Source organism: Nyctereutes procyonoides, unplaced genomic scaffold, assembly GCF_905146905.1.
Source record: "Nyctereutes procyonoides isolate TBG_1078 unplaced genomic scaffold, NYPRO_anot_genome, whole genome shotgun sequence".
NCBI lineage: Eukaryota > Metazoa > Chordata > Mammalia > Carnivora > Canidae > Nyctereutes > Nyctereutes procyonoides.
This window is the reverse complement of record NW_026575121.1, coordinates 20,838,077-20,846,736: the sequence shown is the minus strand read 5'-3', so window position 1 is coordinate 20,846,736 and position 8,660 is coordinate 20,838,077.

The window sequence follows — 8,660 nt, the reverse complement described above, 5'->3', positions numbered from 1 at the left end:
AGGAAAAATTCATTTTGAATTTGCAAAATCCCATATTTTGCAATTTTGCCTTTCCTCAGTGATTGATAGAAGTAGGCCAATAAAAAAGGCGTGAAGATAAAAAATTAGAACAATACTATTAATCAGTTTGTCCCAAATGACAATTACAGACATTGTGACAACTATTGAATGTATATTTCTTTTCACATGCATAGAAACATTCACAAAAATCTGAGCCATAAAATAAGTATCAATAATTTTCGAAGGATTGAATTATATACAGAATATGCTTTTTGGTCAAAATGATATTAAATTAGATATCAATAACAATTATATATCTAGGGCACCTGGGTGCTTCAGTGGGTTAAGCATCTGCCTTCAGCTCAGATCATGATTCTGAGGTCATGAGGTTCAGCCTCATTCAGGCTCTATGTTCTATGCTCAACGGGGTGTCTACTTGTCCCTCTCCCTCTTCCCCCCCTCTCTCTGTGCTCTCTTTCTGTCTCTCTCTCAAATACCATAAGAAAATAAAATATTTTTAAAATTATACATCTAAAAATCCAAAATATTTTAAATTTTAATTTAAAATGTTAGATATATTCTTTGTAAACAATTCATGATTCAAATAATTAAGAAGAAATTTTTTAAATGTTTAAACTAAATGAAGGAATGAACAAAATTTGTAAGATGTAAATAGGACAGTACTTAAGAGAAATTTTATTGCTTCAAATGCCTAAATAAGTAAAAAATATATAAAAGTAAATGATCAAGTATATCCCTTTAAGAAGCTCAAAGAATAGAATATTAATACAAAACTAAGTGGAATAAGGAAATACTTAAAATGATTGTAAATAAATGGAATTTTAAAAAGAAAATTAAAAAAAAAATAAAAAAAAATAAAAAAATAAAAAGAAAATAATTGTTTTTACTTTTGTTAAAAAAGTTCATTGTTTGAGAAAGATAAATACCTTTGAGATGCCTGGGTGGCTCAGTGGTTGAACGTTTGCTTTCGGCTCAGGACATGATCCCGGAGCGCTGGGATTGAGTCCCACATCAGGCTCCCTGCATGGAGCCTGCTTCTTCCTCTGCCCATGTCTCTGCCTCTGTGTGTGTGTGTGTGTGTGTGTGTCTCATGAATAAATAAATGAAATCTTTAATTTTTTTTAAAAAAAGAAAGATAAATACCATATGATTACACACATATGTGGAATTTAAGAAACAAAATAAACAAATGGAGGGAAATAAAAGACAAGTCAAAAATTGACTTATTAGACATTCTGAAATGACTGCATTTTTCTTTATCTTTAGTGAATTATTTACCCCACATGGCAATCAATATTTTATCACACAATTGAAATTTAACACATATGGTTTGAAGTACATAGCTTAATAATTGTACAATAACAATACACATTTTTATCTATGAATGGAAATAACATGATTTACAAGGCAAATGAAGGACTCCTTATAGACCAAAATGAATAGGCTAGAGTCCAGTGTTTATATTAACATTATAGTCCTAAGAACTGGGGTGTCTGGTTAAATGTCTGCCTTCCACTTGGACCTTGATCTCAGGGTCCTGAGATTGAGCCCTTTGTCAGGCTTCCTGCTCAGTGGGAGTCTGTTTCTCTTCTCCCTCTGTGCCCCCATCCTCAGGCTCTCTTTCTCTCTCAAATAAATAAATAAAATCTGAAAAAAAAAATCCTCAGAACTGTAATCAGAATCCAGTCACCAAGAATTAATCAATTTTATTTCCCCAGAATCTAGCAGTAAATTTATCCTATAATCAGTGCTCAAATTAATATTCTTGGATAGATCTTCTAAGCCATATTATGTAATCTACTCATGCATATATAGGAACCTCAGTTCTTTCTTCTCCATTATCATTATCTTCTGTCTCTGGTCTAATATTGGCAAAGGTGAAAAGAGGCACCTTGGGATATCATCAAAGAAGCATCAGGAAACATTAGTGTTCACTCCTTATATGCAGGGAAATACTTATATACAGGGAAATACTGAAATGGGTCAGTTGTACATAGTTCAGCACAATGGCAAAAATTCTGAAGGCCAGCATATTTATCTGTGTTTCAGAGGTCAGTATGCTCGTTTTTTTTTTTACTTCTTCTAAAGACCTGAGGGGAAAAATATGCTTTTTTTTTCTCATGATTTTCTATTTTTTAAATTTTTTCTACTCATACCTTATTCCCATGTCTCCATTGCCTTTTAGATTTCAGACCTTTTATTCACACTTAATGACTTATAGTTGATAAAGTGTCCCTTCTCCCAGGGGTCTCTGAATTTTAATAGAGATCAAAGCCTAGAGATAAAAGGATTAACCTCAAAAATAAAATCTCCTTTGGACTTTTCTAAATTAACACTAAGTGTTTATCTATTCTGCATGTGCATAAAACTAACCTAAGATAGTGCACTTTAATGATATTCTTTAGTCTGTTGTATTGCTATTAAGAAAAGAAAAACTGCAGCAATCTAATATTTGAATGGTATGAAGTTGTTGTATACAGTGGAAGGTTTTGTGCCTATGTTTGCTTCATTGAGAAACTCCAGATTTTTTGTGGGGATTCTGCAACCAATACATGTGCAAATAGACTTTTTCAATCCTTTTTATACTATCTAAATATATCCTGATGGTATGTGTACTTTTGATGAATTAAGCAGGTAAAAAAACAAGCTGTTTTTGTTGGTTACAGTGTGTGAAATCTACAAGGCAATCTACAATGTTCTATTTAAGATTTGAATGACTTAGACTTTAAAATGTTATACAGTATCTTACAAGTATTGTTATAGAATTGGAAAAAAAAAGAGAAATGGAAGAATTATTTAGTCCTAGTCACTTTTTAATCAAGATTGTAGAAGTAAAGCTACCTCCACATGTGTAGGGGACTTTAGACAGAATTCATGATTTACCACCTAGTTCCCACACACAAAGCCACAGCTCTCTACACAGAACACAAAATGAGGTGAATTCTAGGAATTATTTGTTAAAGTATATTAGTGAGTATAAGTAGAATTTAGAATTGTTTCTAAAACATGTGCCACTTATGTATATATCCTACAAGTTACAGAAATAAATGCCTATTTGCTCTACTTCCTTAATTATTTATATTTACTTTCTATGCTGATTGTATTAGACAGGTATTCTCCTTACTGTACATATGCACACAAAAGAAACATTTGTAGGTATGTGGAGGTTGAAGCTTATTTGAGGGAAATTAGCTTATTGAGACCCTTTTGCAAAATGTGAAGTCATCACTCCCTATTTCATACCTAGCAATCTCTGGATACATTCAAGTAAAATATTGGTAGAGAGCAGGAAAAGGAGATCAACAGGAAGAGACTTACAGGGGTCAGGTGAGCCGGTGAAACAAAAAGATCTTGGATATTTAAATGTGGAAGAATGTGATGAAGATTAGTAAAATTGCAGACTCTTTTAGAAGAGTCTGTTATTTGGAGTTTGATTATTATGGTGCTTTACCTATTTTTTTAACTGTTTTCATTCTCTCTCTCTCTCTCTCTCTCTCTCTCTCTCTTTCTCTTTATCTCCAGTGAACAAAAAGTAATCTTTTTTTGTAAAAAATACAGAACTTCCCTTCTCAATGGCTATTTTTTTCCTCAGATATTCTTGCAGCTATTTGCAGTTGAAACTAGCTCAGCTACATAAACTATAGGTTTCACAGTTAATTTAACCTCCCCCTCCTAATTATGTAGTATTTGATATGTATGCATATTTAGTAATAGTAGTCTGGGGAGAGTGAGTATGCCGTTCTCTCAATCACGATTACCTATGACACACTCTTTTCTTTTTAAATATGAAATGAAAAATTAATGATTTAGCCAAATTGATCCAGGCATTTCAACTCACAGAAACATATAAAATATTTTTTTTATTCTATAACTTTCCAGTTTCTAATACTATACTATTTGTTTTTGAAAAACAATCTCTGTCATCAGTATGCATCTACTATCACATGATGGTTGGATTAACTATTTCCATTGGAAGGCACGTTCATTGTATTATTCTCTTTCTCTGCTAAAATATTGTTTTTGTAAGTGTGAACAAAAGTTATGTGAATATCTTATCACAATGCCTTCCTGTTTTAGTATTTCAGTGAAAGAGCAATGGGTATCTCACAGAAATGAGGATACACATTTTGCAGAATGAGAAATAAGCGCAGAATAGTAACTCATTAAAAATATTTATTGCAAAATATATGTCTAACACACTGCTAGGCCTTATATACTTAGTCTTATTGGGTCATCTCAAAGCCCCATGTGTATTAAAGTATTGCTATATTTATTTTAAGAAAAAGAAATCAAGTATAGAGAGTTGAAATCTTTTTAAATATGGCAGTCTTATAGGTGAATATTAATACCAATTATAGTAGAAATTCATTGGTTGAAGTGGTTATGGCTATTGACTGATAATGTTGAATAATATTATTTTAAAAACAAATATAAAAATTGGCATCCTGGAGTATTTCTAGAAAGGTATTCTTAAACTAAATCACAAAACATTTTAAATGTATTTTATACATGGTTTAGGATATCTCTGATTTTGGGGACAAAATCAGGTGAAAAGGCATTCATACCATATTAAATTTCTCTGTCAATTGCACTACACATTTGAAAAGTGTGAGTTCTGCAGGGGGCAAGATGGTAAGTTATATTTTCTCAAGCTTTGAATTGTATGTGTCTTTAAGATTACAAGCATAATTTAATTCATAATAAGACATTTTTGAAAATGTCAGTAAGGAAAGTTGTGTTCACATTTAAACTTAAAATAACTTGGAACCTCCCTCCCCTTTTTTTTTGCCCCCTCTAAATCTTGTTCTCATGTTCATAGTAAATTTTTTGGCTAGTTTTTAATGCGGGCAATTGTACATAGTTCTGATGAAATGTCATTCTCTGTCTACCTAGAAATAAGATGGTTCTTGACATTGGGAGTTTGTCATTGATTAAATTGTCATAGTCTATTTGAAGCCTAAATGCTGCCTTTGGTCATTGTTCTTTTTCTTCTTTAGAAAGTGACCTTTGTGAATAATTGCATGCCCTAGATGTGTCAAAATGAAGAGAAAGCAGCATTGCTAACTATGAACATTTTATAAACTATTTGTCTCTGCTGTCTTGAGTAGCTTTATGAAAATGAAATATTTCAAAATTGTATTGCAGAATCAAAGACATTTTAATAGTCTTATGTATAAAATGAATTCAGTATAGAATTATAGGATTTATTGATATTCTTCATTTTCCCACCAACATAAATTTATTAAAATTGACATATTATATTCCTAAGAAAAATTATAAAACATTTATTTGGGGCTTTAAATGTATATAAATGTGATGAATACTATAATGTAAAGATATTTTAAAATATATTCATTTTATCCTGTTTTCAATGAATGGGAAAAATTTAAACATCTTTTTATTTAACAAGATGGATTAATGTTGTATCAAAGTGCTTTTAAAATATCTCTATCACCTTTGACTTGGAGTGATGCTTATGTCAGTGTAGCTATGTAAGAATTATTAATGTAGTATGTACACATACTTATTTGCATATTGGTATTTCTTATTAAAATTAACTAAGTTTTATTTTACTACCTGCTCTTAGAAGTATAATCTATTTTTCAACTTTAATCTCTGAAGATATTTAAAATATTTTTCCTTGATAAGTATGATCAAGAATATAAAAAGTAAATACAAAACAAAATATACATATTTAAGCCCTAATATTCATGATATAAGACATAAGGGAGTCAGAAATCTAAAGAGAAAAAGCTAGCCATGTAGTAGGAGAATGAGTGGAGATAATTAGAGTTTAGCTATAGAATTTGAAGTTGGGGTACCAACACACTGAATGATATGAAGGAGAATATGTTTCATGGTTGCTAAGAAAATAAAATAGTAAGTTAAAGAGAAAATCTAATTTTATCAAAGGTTTTAGAAGTTTGGTTTGGGAGAGATGTATGTGTGTGTGTGTGTGTGTGTGTGTGTGTGTGTGTGTGTGTGTATTTTAACATAGGTTACTGTAAACCACTCTGGGTTCTTGTATGGAAGTAAGTATGATGAAAAATGTCCTTTAAAACTATAACATGGAAGTGGCAGATAATGAAAGGAATCTGGAACAAGTGAGCTGGATAGAACATATTTATAGTTATTTAAGGAATTAAAGGGAGGGCCATGGGAAAAGAAATATATAGGATAAGTCCAAGAAAGATTGTGAAGGAAATACGAAAAGCAAACAAAGCAAAAAGAGATAAAAATAAGAATATTGATTTAAAGATGAGTCCAAGATTTCTAGTCTCAGACATATCAATAAAAGAAACAGGAAATCTGTAAAGAGAAAGAAATTTAAAGAAGAAAAGTTGTTTTGTTTTGTTTTGTTTTAATCTTGCAAGACTGAGATAAAAGTCCATTATCTAAATCATGCCACATTTCAACTGTTAGGTTTTGGTTGTGCACATAAAAGATCAAAATTGGACAAGTGGCTTTCAATATAAATGTAATAGATGGAGTCATAAACACGGGTAAATTCATTGAGGTTAGCAATGTAGAAAGATAAGGATGAAGAATATAGGACTGGAGATAAGTTAACAATCGATGGATCCAATTGAAAAAAAAGAAGGAAGGAAGGAAGGAAGGAAGGAAGGAAGGAAGGAAGGAAGGAAGGAAGGAAGGAAAAAGAAAGTTTGTTCCAGAGTAGGACTCAAAGAATTAGAATGGTGAAGGGATGCAGATGCTAGGAACAAAATAATTCATGCACTCTTTTAACATTTTAAATATTAAAAAGACTCATGAGTTATACAAATCTTTTCTGCAATTTTATTATAGCCAGGAGATACTGTAGAATATGTCTTCTTTGTATATCTAATTATAATCTTAAGCAGAAGCTAAATGGATCTAGAAGTATCTCAGACTGAATCCTACATCCAGCCCCTCAATCCACCCCTGCCTTTGACACCGGCACATGCAACACATTTACTCAGCACCTAACGGTGTGGCTACTAGATATCAAGTACTCTGCAGGTACAAACCTAAAAAGGTGAACTTGGGAAATCAAGGACCCTCCTCAACTGCTTATACTATTGCAAAATACAGACAATAAGCAAGAAAATAGATATGATTATTAGAGACTGGGACAACTGTAACGAAGGAATCACAAAAATCTAAATGATAGTGTAAGAACTGAACTAGGAAAACCCACTTTTAATTAGGAGGTACAAAACAGCCTCCATGAGGTAACAGTTCTGCTGAGATTTGAAGAACCCAAAAAGCCAGTCTTAGAAGAAGTGACTTTTCAGTTAGTGGGTATAAATAATGCGAATACCTAGAGGAAGAGAAAAGTTTGCACTAGGAGAACAGAAAAGAGACCATTATGTCTAGACAAGAGTAGACAAGCGTAGTGTGTAGGAGATGAAATTGTTTGCAGAGATGGGAAACAGTTGTATTACATATGACAGTATGACTGTGATTAAACATTGCATTTTCATATCCCAGCAGTGGAAATACATTGGATAGTTAAAAGTTTTTTAAAAAGAGGACATTATTCTTTAAAAACATTGCTCTGACTGAAGTGTAGAGCATTAATTGAACATTACAGGCATGGAAGCAAAAGATCCCTTAACAGAGGCTTATGAGAGCTTTTAAGGTTGCTCAGGCTACGATGGTATCAGGGGACATTCATTTGTTTATTCATGTATCTATCGGCATTTAGATACACATACATTCATACACATCTTTTATATATTTTGTGATTTAGGGCTCCAAAGAAGCCCATATTCCAGCTGATTTGTTTTATTAAGTAAACATTCATATTTATTAGAGACTTGTGGTCTTTCTTACCATCCTGTAAAATGGTCTAACCAAATGAGGTTCTTTTATTCCTGTGAGATTGATTTCTGAGCAATTTCCCTTTGTGGAAGTAGAGCTAAAAAAAAAAAAAAAAAAAAAAAACCCTCATATTCTAGAGGATAGTCTCCTAATCTGTCTTGGTGCTGTTTTACCTAAGTCTTTGAATTTCCTTGGTGGAAGAATGCAGGGAGGGATAGATGAATGCTGTCAGTTTAACACTCCATTATCTTGAGGGGGCAAGAGTCCTTGTCAGTGACACACACGCAGAAACACATGCCTCCTTTGTGTGGATTTGTGCTTATCCGGAGGACCTAGAAGTGAGGGCAGAGATGTGTTAAGGTTATAAATGGCTCTTAATACGCTTGTATTTCCTTAATCAGAAGGAGTTGAGATTTACTTTGTGAATAATTGGTTTATGTGGCTGTTGTTATCGCTGTGTGTCCCTTATCTTTGATTGCCATTCACATTCCAGGAGGAAAATTCTTTGAAACAAACATGCAGTCATCACCACTTATCCTCACATCTGAGACCCATAGTAGGTACACAAACCTATTTTAGTGAATAAATGACTGGAAGACATTTAATCATCTGATGCAAAATTTCTGATGTATCATTAAGGGGAAAACTAGGCTTGAACTCTCATATAGAATGTTAATTTGATTTAAATTATGCGTAAAAAGTAAAGCACATCCTCAAAAGTATTAATTAAAAATGGAATTACAAAGACCATACTAAACACAATCATAAATCATTTTTACGTCACCCTTCATTTTGTATTTTATGTTTCTCCTCCTTATCTCAAATGTATGTCA